The 19,641-nt window shown below is 40.3% G+C and overlaps 1 protein-coding gene across 7 annotated transcripts in view; it reads left to right on the top strand.

Moving 5' to 3' along the window:
• The window catches only part of LOC132915736 (fasciclin-3), a 349,287-nt gene that overhangs the window by 276,465 nt on the left and 53,181 nt on the right, over positions 1-19,641 (top strand). The window contains exon 1 of one of the 7 annotated variants that reach the window (XM_060975750.1): positions 7,776-7,794. The exons of the other annotated variants lie outside the window; for them this stretch is intronic. The gene's annotated coding sequence lies outside the window, so the exon portion shown is untranslated. Of the gene's footprint in view, positions 1-7,775; positions 7,795-19,641 lie in introns of those variants that run through there. 7 annotated transcript variants of the gene reach the window in all.

The following is a 19,641-nucleotide window of genomic DNA, read 5'->3' as shown; positions in this document are numbered from 1 at the left end:
ATGCTGCTTTATAATCGTATAATTGAAGTTAGAAGTGTGAACATACCTTACTATTATATATAGAACGAGCAAATACCGTTTACTAATATTTTCTACACGTTTCAACAATATATTCTGCACGTTTTGCTCACGACGAAATAACGAATGCGAATTGTTTGTTGAAATAGACGAAGCCTTGTTATAATATGTCGTTATCAATTGTTACCAAGGCGCTACGTTACCAATAAGACTGTTTCATTCACTCGCGGAAAGCACATCAACGGGAGTTGTAAATTCCCGTTACGATTAGATAATCGACGCCGCGAAATGTCCGATCCCCTATTTCGGTTAGGATAACAGAGGTAATTAAATTGATTATGACACTGATATAACAAGTTATTAGTTCCAGTTTATTATAACAGCTGATGTACAAACTAAATATGAGTTGATAGAGAGTAATGGCAATTTCTAAGTTCGAGTAGAATAACGCAAGTTCGAATGGTGAAAGGTCGAAAACGGAAGAGCAACTGATTCTCTATGAAAATGATGCTGCGGAGGATTCACGGACATGAGACGAGCTGATTCGTTAAAGACAGGGTTTCGCTATGATAGTGAGGGAAATAGGCTTTGTTGGTAATTGGTTAATTTTCGAGGTTGGTGGGTGAGGAAGGGGCTAACTGTCCCTGAAAGAAAGTGGCGAGTGGGAAGCATCATACGTGAGAAAACTAACTTTCCCGAATCTTCCCGTAGTAAACAATAAACTGTTAGAAAATGAATTACTAAAGAGATGTTTGTTCGGTCTGAAGGACCTTAGCTAGAATTTGCTAAGCTTTATGATGGGTCTCCTTAAGGCTATTGAGGGTACGCCGTGAGGATGTGCGGATATCTGGTTGCCAGCCTGCCCGCGGTACGCGGCCTGGTCTAGGTAGAGAGTCGATCGACGTAACAAAGATAAGCGGTCCATTGGGGAAGAATGTTGTCTTACATTATCAATTTATTATTATTTTGCCATTGTATGCTTTGAATAATAAAAATACTCTCGTGGCGTCTTGAGCGACACGTGTGATTTTGGCGTGGCAGTCAAAGTGTTAAAGGATACCCTCAAGCTAAGAGAAATATCTAAACGAACAAATCTCTTTGGAAGGAAAGAACACGATATTAGAAATGAAGAATCAAGAATTGCCGATTATTCGTACTCGACTTGGAACTTTATCGTCTTGGCGATCAAATTAGGCAATTATCACGAACGAACCAAGAGAACTTGGTAGTTACGATGTTCATTAACAATAAGTACCTATTCTCCGTTTTCGGCGTTCCAGGCGAAACTTCCTGCGCGTAGCCCGCGGTGGCTTGGCATTCCGTTTAAATCCACTTAATTCTTCGTTTTCTTTCCCGTCTGAGATTCCATCTTTCAACGACCATCCAGCGTTTTCCACTTCTTCTCGAGACGTTGCTCAGAGAGCCCGCAGGCTCGCTCTGGTAACGAGCCCTCCACGAAAAAGGCACCGCGAATCTCATGATAAGGCGAACTTTCGTTGACGTTTCGGGCGATAACGGGCCGCGAGAACGGTTCCGAGGGAACGGACGCTTATCGTCCCTTTCCCACGAGTTCGCGCCGCTGTTTTGCGACTTTCCCTTATCTTCGCCGATCTCTCGCCTCTCCGGTTCAATTAACCGCGATGTTATACGACCTGCCCCGCGAATATCTTCCCCCTTCCACAAACTTTCGACGAATCCGTCGTTCAATTTTTCAACGTTTATCGTCACGAGATTCTCCTATTGGAAGTTTGTACGATATGTAATGGAGAAATTTAGGGGACAACGTTAGAGGAAAATTCATTGCGTCGACGTTACATTATTACATTAATGATAATGTTAATCAGGGCAAAGGTATTTTGTTATACGATTGGTTTTTAATGCGGTAACGATGATGGTGTATGTATGATGATGTAGCTGATGACACATTACGTATATAGTAGGTTGTTTCTTTCGTTTTGTAAAATGATAATAAGTGAACAACAATTTTTGTTTTATATTATTTTATTGAATTAGGTATGATCCATTTCATTCTATTTCTATTTTCTATGTAATTTCTATATAAAACCAAAAACATTGTGCGTCTATTATTTCCTTATAAAACGAAAGAAACATTTCGGACAACCCAATATCATGCGATATCGTTCTTCAATGTTAAGCCAGACCCAGTCAAGCGACCGGTTTGAAAATTTAATTAAAATCGTACATTCAATGTTATTTCTTTTGTTCGTTTAATGTTACGTAAATTCTTATGTTATCTGATTAATCAATTTGTCAATTGTTCTTAGTATAAGAATTTGCATAAAGTTAGACGAACGAAAGAAGTAACGATGAATGTACAATTTTAAATTATATTTTGAAATCGGTCGTTCAACCAGACTTGCTAAGATTAGTCTCGATATAATTAGAAAAGATTTCGACTTTTGTGAACTGTGTTGTAATAAGATTACAGCGATCGATCAAGTCAATTCTGTCGTTTTCCTCATCTCTTCGAATATCTTTCTCGTTTTGTGAATACACAAATTCAATGCAGATATCGAGTACTAAAAGCGAACGTATAAAAGCTATTTATATTTGTAATAATATTAATCGAAACGTGACATCGATTTTGGGTTATACAAGAAGAACAGCGAGGTTAAAATATCGATGACTGTTTCAATTATAAGAAAAACACACTTCGCACGGAAGATAATGAAAGAGAAAATACCTGTTTGTTCTCAAACCAATAACAACCCTGACGAACAGCACCTTAACTTGACCGACAACTTACAGGAAATAGATCGATTCCCTCGTCTCGGCGTTTATCTTCTACTTAGGATGTTCTCGAAGCGAAATCCTAGTTAAACATAGCATCGAAAGCAATCTGTCATATCGTTCTCTCACGCACAGTCCAAACAAGCCCCGCAGCTGATTCTTCGACGTTCCGCTGTCTTGTCCCACGGTTCTCGCTCTTTCAACCAATATTTATCCCCCGTCCATCATTGCATTGTTACATCTTTGTGTTTGTGGTTGGTAGAAACACGGACGAAAGCAAACGAAAAGTTAGAGGAACAGAGTAAACCTGTGCGAAAATCGTTCGCCAAGATGTAACCGCAGGCAAACAATCGGACAAACGAATAGCGAAAAAGAGAGACAAACTAGGAATACAAAAAGAAAAAAAAAACACGTAAGTGAAAGAAAAGAAAATGAACTAAGGAACAAGAAATGAGTATAGTCTGAAATGGAAAGAGAAAGGCAGGAGGGAGGTGGGAAAAAGGAGAGAAGGAGCCACGAAGACTGTCGAGATACACTTGGAAAAGGCTGAAAGAATAAGACGGAGACGAAGCCAGAGCGACAGAAAGTTGGCAAGTCGGATAATGGCGAAGTTATGGTTGCAACTCGAACCTCAATCCTTGTATACTATCTTGGTATACGACTACGCTAACGATGCTTTAAGCTACAGCTTTTCAGTTTTACCTTTCGACGATCTTACACCGCCAGAATTTTCTTCGTTCGCTGTTCATATCCAAAGCAGCCTCTGACGAAGAAAAGCGTGGACACTGGACATACTTAATCTTGCCATTTCCTGAGATTCTTTCGTAGATCGTACAGGAAAAGGATATAGGAATAGCTATGCAGAAACGAAAGCTTTCTGGACGAATGTTCGCGAATGGGCGATGTCAAAGCAACGAATGCTCAATGTTGTTAATAAAATAGTATAATGGCAAGAAAATAGAAGAAAAAATGTCAAGAATTTCCGCTAGTTTTTCAGAGTAGTAGATTATTAATTTAACGAAATACATATCTGCCTAAAGCACACTTTCGTCGAGAAGTGTCTATGAAAAATAGATGAATTATCATCCGCATGTTTCTTGCGCGAAATTATTGTTCGTAGACGCTGTGATTTATCGATCAGCTGTCGAGGGAATGCAAGGATCGATAGTCCTTGCTCCTATTTATAACGATTGGATAAATAGGTCAACGATTTCCGGGCTGAAGTGCAAGTGGAACGAGAATAATGGACTGGAAGCTTTGCTTTATTTGATTACCTGCTCGTGCCGCTTACGCAACGTCGGCTCCTGGCTTCACTGAATCGTCCATTTTACATTTCGGAAGAAGCTATCACGTGCGAGATCTTCCGAAAACTTACATGGTCACGCGCTTGTCGCATTTTCAGGACATATGTAATTACTTACAGTCGCTTGCAGTTAAATTGCAAACATCAACTTGACGTTGATCAAGCTATGAAATAGTTAGAAGGATGGTTAAAATCGTAACTGAACTGCTTCACAAACCTACACGATCCTCTAACTCGTTTCTAATTGATCATTGAGAATTGTGGATCTTTGAAGCCGAAATAATGTTATAGGAACACTGAATATACACTGAGGATTAATATTAAAATAATAATATATTTATTTCATGGACGATTTCTCATATATTCATCGATACACACTTGCACGCGTCTCAGCACTTTCTTCTACACTCGACTGTTAACCGACTCTGCCAGATGTTTCTAAACCACTGCCAATCGTCTTTTGTCCTAACTAAGGGCTGGACGCCCTCTGACGCTTACACACATGTATCCACACACTGATACTCACATACAAGTATCCCTAATACGTATTTAACCCAGTCCAGCACAGAAAATTATACATATCTCAACACTGATAATTTTTATTTTTTCTTCATTTGAATGATTTATTACAAAGTCCTTCCATTTTCATCTCTCTGGAGCAATGTTGGATTCCTGTTGCCAAATGTTACTCTATGTTTTATATATTCTATCTTATTGCTCGTATATCCTGTGATAATAAAGAACTGAGAGGATAAAAGTCTAAAGTCTTAGATATCTCTTAGCACCGAGTCAGTCTCTACTGACAAAGACAAAATACCACGGTGACCCAAGACGTTGCTGCGTCAATCAGAACAGCTACTTGATTTATACCCCAGCCATATCACGAAGACTGCATCTTCCCCGATCAGATACCTGAAGAAAGAATCGTAAAACTGCATTTCACGGTTGACGCCGGGCTCGATGGTCCACTATCGGACCGCGATATTAAGTTTCGACTGACCCTTCAAGGGAGGAACGTTCATAGAGTTTACACTGAGCAGCGGTGAAAATTTCCCGCGGGAAATGGAACGAAGTAGGAAATATCGTCGTTTCCATATGCGCGTCGCGTACGATGGCGTGCACATACACGCGAAAAGGCAGAGCTAATTTACGTGCTGAAGTATAATGTACATACACGTTTGATCGTGCGTTCTGTCGGAAGTTGGCCGATCATCGACGCAATCCATTAACAAGTTATTGCTCAATAATCGCGTATGTAATTACCAGCACGGCATAATTAAACGATGAAAACAACAAAGCAACCTCTACGAGGATAACACAAGAGATGTAATCCGTGGCATTTGAATTAACCATTTAATCATTTCGATTGGTTCGATGAATTTATGAATTTATTAACGTCGAGGATTCTCGAATCGGAAAGTTTTTAATCAGCGTTCCTTCGCGCAATAATTTACCAATCAACAGCGTTAGCGAACTGACGAGTTACAAATTGCAGGTTATAATCAACTTTTACGATTTTCCAACTTTATGCCAAATAGAATGATCAGTTAGTTTGTACTTTATAACATTTACACGTGCGTTTTCGGATTTCTTTTCTTACTACCCTTATTTTATAAACTGCGTTTCAAGCCGCATAATAATTCTTAAAGGCTTCAAGAATTTCCCAATCATTCCTGACGCTATATATCGCTTCCCATACGTGTTTTAATACTTACAAACGATTCCATCATCGAAATCATCCACCTATAACCACCTGGGCTTCTCAACTGCTAAGAATCCACAACGATCCGTTAGAATCAAACTGCATAATAGCTAAACAACGTATTTAAACCGCGTATCGACTATGCAAACTGAGCTGATCGCGTTGGACCGGTTGCCGGGAGCAACGATCGAGTTATCGTGATTTGCATTGGGTCGATAAACAGCGGAACAATTCCATAGCGTGGCAAGGATCGTTCTCCATCGTCCATGGAAAGTATCGCCGAGAAACATTGAGCCGGCCGTTCTGTCGCCGACTGAAAGTTACTGTCATTTCGGGACCCGTGGCAACGTCTAGCTGGTTATCAACGTGTTAAACTACGTAATTCTGCGCGAGGCATAAACTTAATGCCGTAGTCCCCCGACTCCGGTTCTCTCTCCTTCGGCGCACCCATAACCGAGCTATGACGGGTTATGCACCAGTGTACGTACGTGTATCTCCATACGGTTGCCACAATCGGAGCGAACAGGCTGGATAATCGCGCGTGCTTGCTCGCGTAACTTCTCGTGGGAAATTGTCGAGAGGCGAGCGTATCGCGCGGATACGAAATCTCGTTTGTGTTGTTGAACAAAGTGGAGACGCGCGCATCTCACAGGGCGAACGTTGGTAGAGTAAAGACAGTTTTTGACAAAAAATGACGAGTGATGTAATTATATACGAGAACTATGGGAAGAAATTCAATAAGTTGACGAAGAACTATTTTTGTTGATTTTGCAATTTTTATGCTACTTAATAACTAGAGGACTTTAACACTAACCTTACCAGATCAGGTCAAGTGACCGGTTTGAAAGTTTAATTAAAAATCGTACATTCGTTGTTACTTCGTCTGTTCGTCTAATTCTTATATCAACAAAAATTGAGAAATCGATAAACAGATAATATAAGAATGAGAAGAAGAAGAACTGGTAAAGTTAGAGTTAATGTACTTAACAATTGAAAAGGAGACTCGTTAAATCGAAAGACACAAGTCGTTTAGAAAGAGCTGATAGATCCACATAGCTGACATTTTTGAAACGAAGAGAAATTGATAATTTGAAATTGATTGACGATATATTACAATTTAAAACTGTTCCTCTGTAAAACACGAAAGATATGATTTATTATTCTTTCGTCCTGTGAACTTGAAATAGAAAAGGGAAAGAAAAGTTGTAAGTAATATGATAGCGGGAAGAATAGCGGAAAACTTATATGAACTGGTGGAAAGAAACGGATATTTCGCACGGTGGCTGGCGGCTTGTAAATTCGTGGAAGAGAATTATTGCGGTTGACGATATTTTTACGAAGGTCTTGGGCTGCAAGGCGGCGACACATAGTTCACAAGGGTGATAAAGTTTCAATTGCAAAAACGGCAAGTCGTTGGCGATGTTGAAACGTCAACTCGAGAAAAAGCTTATGAATATTTAACAAACAGCCTGGAGCACGAAGTTATCCCGCGTACTTTTCGACGTCCCATGGCTCTCAGGCCCTGTTGAATCTTTTAATTATTCTCGCCTAACTTCTACGAGCAATTGACCAGTTTGCGGCTGGTCGAAACTTTTTGCAGGAATAAGAATGAAGCCCGTTAGAAAGCGGGAACGTGGTCCTTAACCTGAAAATTCTATCATTGTCGTCGGTTTTCTCACGCGACGAGAGAAGAATTCTACAATTTCAAGAAATACTTCTTCCTCCCTTTTGTTTTCACTGAATGTGGAACTTGAGTTTAGAATTTTAATGAAATTTCAAATTTCTCCCGTAATAACCTAACTGGTATTATTTTGAGTTTGCATTAAAATGTTGACGAAAATTGCTATTTCAATTCATTAGCCCGTTAAAAATTCTTAAATTTTTTCTATAACACTAGCAGACGATAAAATATCTCGTTTACGTAATTAATTAACTCTTTCTGTTTCAGGTAATCGAGTTCGTTTGACCAATTATGAAAACCAAGTTAGATGCATCAGAAGATAGAATGCACGTGAATAACGTAAGTGAATCTAAAACCGGAACACCTGTCATGAACTCGTAACATTCGCTATTACAGTGATATACAATACTCTTAAAACAGTCTACGTTTCGTTACGTGACACAGAGCATAAAGCAGATCATTCGTCTGTATTTCGAAATCCTCGTAACTCCGTTGTGTTTCAGCTTGATAATAAAGCTAGAAGGTTGTACACGCGAGCTTTATCCTATCCTATACGCATTGCGATGAAACATTCATTTCAAAGACAGAAGCAGCGATAGAATATTCACAGTAATATTAACGATGAGCGTACAAAGATTTTTACGTAGCATATTAATCGTCAAACCGTGTGGTAATATAAATGCCCATCGCTAAAAACCACTCTTATCGCACCACACCTTCTCTATCGTTTCTTTATCGCCAACCACCACTGCTACTAGAAAGGTACCAATTTCTATCATTGTTACACGTTACGTGAACACGTCGGCTCTACGATAAACACGTCGATGTACTTTGAGATACATTTTGCAGCTACAGTATATAACGAGAATTCCGATCGAGACGATCATTCGCAGAACGTTTCGTGAATCGATTGTGCACATTTACGGGGTGTTCCAAAAGTCCTCCCACGAGAGACAATATCTTCTGATACTCGGTAATTCACGGACAGCGCAAGAACCCGCTTCCAATTCCCGTTAATTCTACGTACGGCGATGAAACCGGCGCACGATCGTGCGGAGCGTTTGATCAGGTATCCGGGCGTTGTTTTTCCACGCGGGAGATTTCCCCGTGTATCGAGTTGGATTGCTCTCCGTTGGAATTCCCTTGGGCGGTTTCTGCCGCCGTGAAAAACATCGTGGAGGAAAAACGGGCAGAGTTTGCGGGCAACTTGATACAGCCGGCGTGTTGGAAAAACTAATTCCACCGATACGGCACGTGGAATTTCGCGACGAACCGAAACCGATCGCGCGACGATATCGGAAACAGAACCACTCGCCGATGCTCGAGGTAGTCGAGATATTTCATTGTCCAGGGAAAAACCAGAGGAATAGAAACTGACTCCTTGGGAGTTCGCTTGTTTTACCTGCGAATTAATAATGCGAGCCGTTTGTCGGTTGTATGGCCAAGGTAAACCTGACTCTCGCCTTTATTGAAAACGAAACTTATCGAGGACGACCGAACTTCCGGCCTGTTTACCTTGCCTTCTACCTTCGCCATGCAACTGCCGAGTGGATTTTGTGACGATGCTTCACGAAACTTCGCCACCGGGATTGCCGACTTTAATTCCTCGTTGGGAACCTGGTAATTGAAATTTAGAAGGTGAAGGGGGCAGGGGGAAGGGCTCGAGAATGATAAACGTGTTTTGTACTTTTAAGAAGTAATGGACTTGTGCCAATGTTTGAGAGAGAAGGAACTGGATAACGTTGTTAGATTATAGCGTCTTTATCGCATATTCTATCGCATAGATTGTATCAAGATACGAGCATAGTGAAACTTGCTTTATATCAGGTCCATTTGTTCAAACGAAATTTTAGTATCTAGTGGACGATTAAGCGGTATATAAATGAAAAAGCAAACGAGCGGTTGCATAATTTATATTTCCATCTTATTTGAAATTAATATACTACTATAACTGGTTGGATATCATATATAGAAATGCTGGATCATCATTATCAGTGTTCAATATTAGGTAGCTTTGAAGGTAAACGGGATCGATCCAATATAAGCGGCAGCGTATGCTCAACAGACTGAACAAACATATCTAGAATCGATTAAACATACTTAATGCTTTGGATTCAAAGACGTGGTAATGGTAACGTATATTGGTACGAGTACTCGGGTAGCCTAATCGTATTTCCACGAAGACTAGCTATTTAACGAATGTATTTAATTACTTACCAAAGTCTAGAAATACGTATGTATTATGTCGTCCGAAAAGTTTCTTTCGTTTTATAAGAAAATAATGGATTTTCCGTTTTATATTATTTTGTTCCATTTTGTTCTTTCAAAATAAAGATCACAACTTTCGACAGATTAGGTTTCATGTTTGTATAAAGATGCATCGTCGTAAAAGACGTGTCTATAAAGGAAAGACACTTTCCGGACAACCTAATGCTTGACGAAATATAATGAGACACGACCGTATTAAATCATATTCGGTAATTCGGCAAAAACAACGTAACAATTCGCATCCTTTCGGTATTCAGAATCTATTTTTGATCGAAATTTAGACCACAATGTTACAAGTCACCCTATAAATCAGCCCCCCGCTGGTATGTTGCATCATCACTCTCTGTAATAGAACCCTTTGCTAAGCGATAGCTCAGCTATTAGTTCGGCAAACTACGGGCTCTGATCGCGTAATTACTTCTTACGGTACCTGCAAAAACATGACCAATCGCACAATAACCATATCACGTCGATTATATAAAAATAATCCATTTCGACCTCTCACCTCGGAAAAAAGTTTAGCACTGGAACACGAGAGACATTAAAATCTTCACTGGCGATACCCGTACAAAAATTCCCTAATAAACGTGAAGACTAATTTTCGAGCCTCTGAACCAAACATCCCATTCGAATAATTCCAACATCATCGAAAACTTTCACTAGGAGAGCTTCTCGTATACTTTTAAGCTTTAATCAAGACCTGTTCGAAAAGAAACGCGCGAAACACAGGTGCACGCGAGTATCGAGGACACTGAGAAGTATTCGCTAGGCGTTACACGTTTCAGCGCGAACAGGGAGCGAAACCGTAAGCAAGGAACGTCGTTCTAACTGAACTTTCCAACAGATCAAACATCTGTCGCCAGCTCGATGCCAGCGGAATCCATTTATCCTTCTCTGGCTTGGCCAGCGAATAATTATATTCAGCAAGGATCGGTTTTAAGAGGCGCATGCCTTCTCTTTCTCTCTTCTTCTTCTCTGCCTTTATTTCTCCTTTCTCTACCTTCGTCGCAGACCCGCGAAATCAAAACTTTCTGACCTAATAAGGTATTCGTGGTGCGGTACGGTATTTGTTCTTCGAGGTTGCCGGCGGTGCGGCGCCTTATGCAAATCCGTGAAAACGGTCAGAGACCTGCGAGTCGTCAAAGGGAAACGGAGATCACGAGAAGAGAAATGTAGCATCTTGTAAGAATCGGAAGTTTGCTGTATTAATTGCGCTTGACGGGAATGAACGTCGTCGATCGTAGTTTGGTATCGTTGTTCTTGATCGAAGAGCGATGGAGTGTAATTGTGGTTGTGAAATCAATGGGTAGCTATGAGAAAGAAAATCGATCGCTCGATGATATATTAGAGAATGGAATTTTCATTTCATTTGTAGTTTCAATTTAGTTAATTCACGTAGGATTGAATTTATACTGTGATCACCAAAAAGGGATTCCACGAATTCTTTCGATGTCTTTTTCCTTACTATTTCTTTTTCTATATAAATTCTACAATCTCATGAAGTTTGAAGAAGTTGAAGTATTCTATATATCAGCGTGATAAATTGTTCTCGTCAGATTATAGAAATTCCTTTTGTGCCTCCGGTTCGTGTTGTCGGCTTCTTTAACGTATCTGTTATTCCGATACAAGTTCTACAGATTATTTCTCTGCTTGTTTCTTGACGAGTTCATTCCTTGCCTTTTGATCCGATTTAAGGCAAACGGGTCTCGTATAGTAGAGGAAGGATCGTACGAGTAATTTTCTGTTTTAATCTTCCCCCGCTCTTTTTCAATTTGAAACATTTATTTGATCTCGCCACAACGTTCAGCGGAGAAGATAAATTTTGTCAGAGCACAGAGAAGAAAAGATGTCGACTGGTGAAATTTTCTAGGAGTTATGCAAATCAGGAAGTAGGATCAACGGATGAGAAACGAAAGCAGTAAAAGTATTATAGAGATGTTATATTACAGGGAGATAGGAAAGCACTCGTGCTTAATTGCGCACACGCGACACCGACGTTATGATAATAACCACGATAAGAATGCGCAAGTTCTGTGACCTAATGAGATATTCATTTCGTTGGAAATTATGCCCCGTTTGCACATACAAGAGTCCCGCGAAAAACCTCCCTCTTCCGACAATGAATTTTAAATATAAACTTGAAAACAAGAGAAAGTTCATTGAAAAACACAGAATCAATTGATACGGTAGAAGAAAAAATTACAAATTACACACGTTGAAAATTAAATACATCTACGTTGAATGGCTGAACATACAATAGGTGAAATTCTGCTTCAGTCTGGCATTCACTTCGTATCAAAAAGTACTTAATTGCCGCGTAGTTATTAAATTTTCTGAATAATACATACAGGCAGCAACTACTATTCTATGGTTGGTAAAATAAATTGTTAGAATTAACAAGCCCACGAATTTGTATACCAAAGAAAGGTGGTATATCATTCATATAGAAATTCGCACGCAATTTTCGTTCTATTTTGTAATCCTAATTGTACAAGTACGGTTTTACTATGAGCAATAGCTACGGTACAAAATACACAAATTGTGTTTTAGTAGAAATCGTATCGCTTTGACGAAACAAACCTACCATTTCCCATTAACTTCAATAACATTGGCAATCAAAAATGAAAAAGAAAGAAATTCTACCCATTCATTTAGATCGTATGCTCTAATGAAACTGCGACAGATAAATTAAACTTTAATACGACGTAAAATCATTATGCGTCGCAAGCATGCCATCCATTTATCGTTCTCGGATCATTTTCCACCCCGTAATCGTGACTAATCTTTATGAAACACGCGGTAAAGAAAGAAAAGGGGTCAAATGCGTGACATGAGTCAACCCCTACGAGAAAACAGAAAGAACGTATTATTTAATTATATTGCATTTAATTTAATTATATCATATACGATGTAACAAATGAATTACACCGTAGTGTAAAGAATAAGAAATAAGGAAAAATAACAGTCATTTTAAATATTTTTTAAAAAGAAGTCAGTGTTTGAGCAAACATTAATGTTCATTTACACGGAAGCCAGTTAGCGATAAATTGGGAAAAAATTTATAAAAAAAAGAAAGGACTAAAGAATATTCATCTTTGATTGCTCTGATTACGAATAATCATTACAAGTGATTCCAATTTCCTTTTTGATTACAGCTAACCATTATCGAAGGTCCGAATTTTATTTTGGTTACCGATAACCATCATCGACGAAAAAAATTCTGTCTGCTTGTATTTGGCTACTACTGCTATTACAAAAATTGTACAAGTTTTTAATAAAAGTTTTGAAGATGAATTTTTAAGTTTTAAAAGAAAATGAAATATAGAACCTGATAAGAAAAAAGAGAAACTTTTGGGAACTTGGAAATTGGGAAATAAGGCAGTGTGCAGATACTTTTTGACGCCACTGTGTTTTCAGAAACGAAATATACAGGGAAGTTAAATTAATCAGAAATCAATGTAAAACAGTCAGATCGATGGCGTTCCAACAAGAAAAATTGTTCGGCGTGTTTCGTATCGTAACGAGGGGAACGTTCGCAACCTGATAAGATATTCCTGTCGGTATACGGTATTTGACGCTTTCGTGGACTTATGCAAATCCACGGAAACCGCGACGTCGCGTCGGGTAGAGAAGGCAGAGGGAGAAAAAAAGAAGAGGAAGAGAAAGCGGGGACGGAAGCGAAACGAGAAGATGGAAAGACGAACGACACGCGCGGCTACAAACGGTTGCATGATAATTTCAAGTTGGTGTACGAGTTACACACGCGTGTAAATATTTTACCGCACAAATGCCGTCGGATATTGTGAAATATTCCGTAGCCACGTCTGATTTCGAGAAAGCGAAACGATATATACCGTTTTTCATATTTAATTTTCCAGCGTACTTTCGAACAAATGAAAACGACGTGCAATTTCAGGATACACGCGTAGAACCGCGATGATAATCTTGGACTTTAGTAGGCATACCTTTTTTGTGAATTAAAAAGCATCAACTTTTTATTACGTTGTTTTGGCAAGAAAAAAATAGAACGGAGCAGTAAAACGTCTGAATTTTCTTAACGTTGATTAAACTTTTTATTTCGGTTTCTCCTTTCAATTTCTATTTTTCTGCCACTTAGTTTTTAAACAATCTACGAAACGCGTGTAAATTCAAGAACAGCGATAATCTGATCGTTCGGAAAACGTATATTTCGTTGGCTATAAAACCTTGGTAAAAACATGAATCGTTTATTAACGTTGTTGTATAAAAAAATATGGTAAAACGATTCAACGATCGTAAAACATAAAAATTTTGCTGAATCAGTAATTTATTCTTGGATAAACGGATGTTGCGCAACAAGAGGCAGTAGTAATATCCCGAATGGATCGGACGAAACATCTCGGCAGTCATTTCGAGACGCGAATGTAATCCTTAAGATTCAAGTACCTACAAGTTTAAGAACGGATGGGAACGCGTAATAACGAAAGTGGCGATAAAATGCGAAACGATATCGGTGAATCGGTGGAAGAGAGACTCGGTTGATTTACAAGAAGGATTATTAAGTCAGCACGTAAGCTCCTTGAGTTAGCACATAATCCGTCCGATGGATATAGTCAGTTTACAAGGCGCAATATCTCGATTTTAGTACTACAGAGGTTGAACTGGCTGGTGGCTGAGTCGGGAATAACAATCCTAGAATAGATAGGCAGTGGATATATGGATTATACGGAGAGAATTATACGACTTGGACCGTAACGTCTTCGAATTTAATGCAGAAGCGACGAGGCCTGCCATAGCCGCCAGCCATTCCCCATGAAACCCGATCGATGTTTAATTTCCTACGATCGTCCTTGTCGGAATAAAAGCTTTGCTCGTTGCCTCTCTGCTTAATTCACTGGCAAGTGGTTCGGTTATATCACCGTTGAATTTCTTACACAACCGATCTCCTTTCGTCGATCTTTCTCCATTTAATTCCTGCGACACGCTTAAAAGGTTTTAACTTGGAATTTTATATTCTGTGCGTTTATACTTGGAAATTAACCCTTTGTGGCCCAATGACATTTTGTTCCGACTGATTTATACTCGGTGAACGCAGTGGCTCGCGAAAGTAACTTTTACGCCCAATAACTTTATTGCATTCATTCCTGTTGAATCAATTTGTTTATTGCAAGCAAAAATCCTGCAATAAAATGGAATGTCGAGTCTACATAGAACCGTAAAAAATATTTATCTGGGAATTTTTACAACCGGAACGTACAAATATATTTTTACTACGAATAAAGAGAAAATATTCGAATAAAATTCTCCCGCGAATTATAAATTCGCCAACTAACAATTTTTATCAAACTGTTCGTCTACGTTTCGTTCAAAAATTCGATAGTCGAATTAGTTTCTAACATTCTGAAGAGGGTTTTCGAGTATAGCGCGCCTAAGGGGAAGTTCTGTCGGCAACGAAAGCTAAAACACAGCACGTTTTGAGCACAGAGACGTGGCAGCTTGTCAAAGTGTAGTAGTCGGCCCGTGCGAGCAAACAAGACGCGCACCTCGGAACTGCGTCGCGACATTCAACAGCTAATTACTCGGCTTCTCGTCAAACCGAATTCCAAATTTGCCATGATATCAGCACTCAAATTAGCGAAACTCGCGGGGTTTGCCCGTGGACATTCGTTTGATCCGATCGCACGTCGCAAACTTATTTCCTCCCATTTCATCTCATTAATTGGAGAATTTGGAGAATTCGTTCTACACTGCTTTCCCTCTTCCTCGTACGCATCCTTGATAGAAGTGTATGCAATCCTTGATTGGAAATGCATCCGTGATCGTTGAAAAATAGAATTTAAGACCGATTACATGGAAGCTGAAACGGTACTTACGTCGATTACCATTTTAACTTATGAAAAATTGCACGAAACGAAGTTAAGATACTGGAAGTCGTTGAAAAGCTTAAGGTAGTTTATTATACGTGTTAGAATTTAATCTTGAAGTTAAGATTAATAATCTGTGAAAGCTACAATGTTTATGTTTAAATAATATTCAGTGAAGTTCATTAAACAGAACTACATAACCTGATGTATATAAGCGAGTGATATAATTAACAACGTATACAATAATTGTTGATTGTTGGCCAGCTACTCTCAGACTAGACTTAGGTAGTAACCCATGATCCCTTAAATACTTTGAACCCCACAGAACAGAAATATTGTATGCCAGTCGTAATCGTCGCTCGCTATTCGACTGTGTGCCTCGCTATTCGACTGTGTGCCTCGCTATTCGACTGTGTGCCTCGCTATTCGACTGTGTGCCTCGCTATTCGACTGTGTGCCTCGCTATACTGATTCGCTATAAGGACTCGTTATAATGACTGTCCTAGAGAACACGTTCGTCTATTTAAAACTACAGCTGTTATTATAAAAAGTTCGAATGTAACTCTGGTTGACGATTACAAATAACAGCGATAATATTTTGCCCGGAGTTGGTTTACCTTTGAACATAGCAAACGAAAACAACGTTGAGACTCCAAGGCACAGCAATACGAGTCTCTTCCGATTCGAATCTTCCGTTTACTCGCGTGTCGCTACAAGCTAATACACGAGTTAAATAGACACCGATCTGTCAATAAATAATGCGACTGCATCAACATAGAATATTATTGTAGCATTTGGTGGTACATCATGTGAATATGCAATCTATTTCGTGGCATTTATATAGAAATGTTGCGTGGAACTTAATTAAACGTAAACAGCAGTTGTTGAAGTAACAGATGAGAAAATGTTGACCTTGTGGTATACCCCTGGAGCAGGAAGAACGTGAAACGCGTGTAAAATTTATATCTTCGTAAAGTAACGCGTTGGAATAGTTTATCAAGATAACTAATAAAAATCGCAACATCGAGATATCACAGAGCCAAAATCCCTCGGTTAAAATACACGACCAGAAGCTTCTATTTCCATCGTAAAACAATCACGCCACGTTTCTCATTTTCACAATTCCCTATACCACGAAACATTGCTAGGGAATCACGTACGGTAACATACGGTGTATACCTTCGACAAAATATTCAAACGTTCAGCGGCGAGCAAATAGTGTGTGTGTCAAAGCCGATCATTTCATGGCGTGTGTCACGCCAGATGAATATATCTCGTTCGGACACAAACAGCGTAAAAACCGATATCTAATAAACAAAGAGGGTAGTTGAAGTGACAGCGAAATGAAAGTACGAAAATATCTACTATATTGAAAAAAAAAAGAAAAAGAGGAAGCAAAAATAAACCGAACGACGACAACAATAACGACAAAATCGATCGATATACATAAAAATCACACTCAAATTTGGAACTATCAAATTGTTATCTGGTCGGGACTCCATGGCAATAGCGGGCAAAACTGAATAACGAAAAAGCGTGGAAAATTCGGCGAGATGAATGTTGAGAATGAAAGAGAGACGAGGTGCGAGTGTCGTGGGCCGAGGCGCGTACGAGTTCGAACATCGAAACGGTATAGTCGGTGAAAAACTCATCGTTTACACGTTTCCAGGAACGTGGAGAGGCGATCGGTATGCGCGACAGCATCCAAGAGGCATCGTCGTGCATATAAAACGTTCCTCTCTCGTATTATACCTGTTTGTTCGTTTCCACACTGTCTGTCTCTGTTTTCCTTCTCTTCGTTCTCTTCTCTTGCTCTCCTGTGTGTAGCGGCTTTCGCGAGTCGCGGCTTACGTTCGCGTGCAGCCGTTGCACATTCCGTTTGCGACGTGGCCCCTCTTACTGCTGTGATAGAATTACCTGCACCAACCGCAATAACAATGTTGCTGCTTAGTCGGTATTACTTATATCAGGTCGATGAGTTACGAACATGTCGGAGGCATTCTAACAAACTCCGCGACTTCAGTAGCATTTTCGTTCTCATCCATGTGCCATATAGTTTGCACCTTGACGTCGGGACACATCAGGACGCGGAATAGCTCGAATACGACGACTCGAGTCATCTTTTTTTTTTACCAACGAGGCAGTTCAACGCGTATCGACGAATTATCTAGGGCGCCGTAGTGGACTTGGTGCGACAGAAACGGAGGGAAGAAAATAGTTGGCATCGTTTGGAAGATATTAGAATACACACTCCGTTAATGCATTTTCTTCTCTCTCATAAAAGATGCGATAATGGAGCTGTTGAGAAGCCACATCGATCAACTCGGTCAGTAGAAAAGTAGAGAAATCGATGATGTTGCTAGTGCCATCGTTTTACGTATATCCGAGAATTTATTTTCCTATAAGAATCGATCCAATCGTATCAGAAAAATAGAAATAGGACGTAAGCAGCGTCGAGTATCCGAAATCTGAAACCCGTTCCCATAAAGTCGAAACAACCAGAACACGCGTTTCCTTATCTACGGAACCTCAACGTCGAAATACACCGGCGCTCTCCGAAAAGTTCTTCCCGTTCAATCCAGCAAAGTACATACATGCGAAGTGACACAAAAGTAGAGCGTCTTCGGGGGCCAAAAGTTCGCCGAGTCCTTTTACATAAAAATCGCGGAGCTATGTACGAAGATACGTGGCCGTATCGCGATGCATCACCCACGCAGACAAGTTGCCGCTCTGGCTGGCAATAGATGGGCTCGAAAGTTTCCCGTGGAAAATCGAGTCTCCCCGTTGAAAGTCACAGGATGGAAACAGCTGTACGCTTCTCGTCGTCTTCTTTGGCGAGAAACGGTCGTTAAGACGAAACTATCGACCGATAAGCAGACCGAAATACGTTACGTTCACGGTAATATCTGTTGATGTGCACGCATCATGGTATCTCGGGCTTGTTATTAGCCGTGTCTGTGAGATTAGGTCGGTCTGGGCCCGAGATATGCCAGCATGGCTGCCGCTCGATCGTTAGGAACAGAGAGAACGGAGACAGGAAGATTACGCGCGAACTATAATTGCAGTTACGTCGCCGGAATTATACATTACCAAAATGATTGCCAGCTAACGGTTACTCTCCTGAGTCTGCTACGCGGATATTAATCATTTCGACGAGACATTAATTACTCCCGTGTTCCACCGCGCGTCTTATTTCACTGTTGTTCATTCGTTCGATTAAATATCCTTTACGCGGATTCGCCTCGCTTCGTTTCGCCGCGTTCTACGATTGCAGAAGGAAGACACGAACGCGTGAAATTGGAAATGTATCGCTCCTCGTTATATGCAATATGGAGCTTGAAATATACAGATCTTACAGGTCAAATACGAATCATCGTTATTGGCACTGTTTCGTTAATAAAAATAATATTCGCTACGACGTTGACATAGAGATCTGAAAGCTTCGTGTGGATTTATTATTCGAATTTAGAAAAATAGCGTAGAGTCAAGTTTATCAACATTCGCTCATTCTTTCGAGGACACAGCAATAGGAACTCAGCGTAAAATTGTTAAAGTTTTTGAGGACGCAAATAACAGTGAATCGATATACCGCTTCCTACGTGTCGTCTCCCACCAAGTGCTATCGTAACAGAATTCCCTGTGCCAGGCATACGGAGCTTGGGTCAAATTCCATTGTCCTCGGGAAAAGTGCGTAAAGCTCATTAGAGCAGCGTCAACGAAGTCTGGACACGTAGCCGGCACTGTCTCATAACTCGCGTATTGTCCGCTCGGACCCTCCGTGAAGCGGTTGAACGTAGCTGTAACAAAGTTGACCCGTCGCGTATCTCGTTCGCGTATCGCGCATAGAAGAACCAAATCCTGAGTACCCGGTTGACGATGCGTCGACATACACGAGAATCGCATCCAGCCAGCAGCGTCGCTGCCGGCTGAGGGACCAAAGCACTCTAAAAAATCCAATTTCCCGTGACGCCGTGGTCGCGCGCTGCAACAGGTTCCGTTCCATTCCGTGCTCGAGCAAGTTCACAGGCGGCATTGTTTCAACGCACAGCGCAGGGGATTGCTTTGAGAGGAGCAG

This window comes from Bombus pascuorum, chromosome 1 (assembly GCF_905332965.1).
Source record: "Bombus pascuorum chromosome 1, iyBomPasc1.1, whole genome shotgun sequence".
In the NCBI taxonomy this organism is placed as follows: Eukaryota; Metazoa; Arthropoda; class Insecta; order Hymenoptera; family Apidae; genus Bombus; species Bombus pascuorum.
The sequence above is the reverse complement of the archived record's forward strand: the minus strand, read 5'-3'. Positions and strand labels throughout refer to the sequence as shown.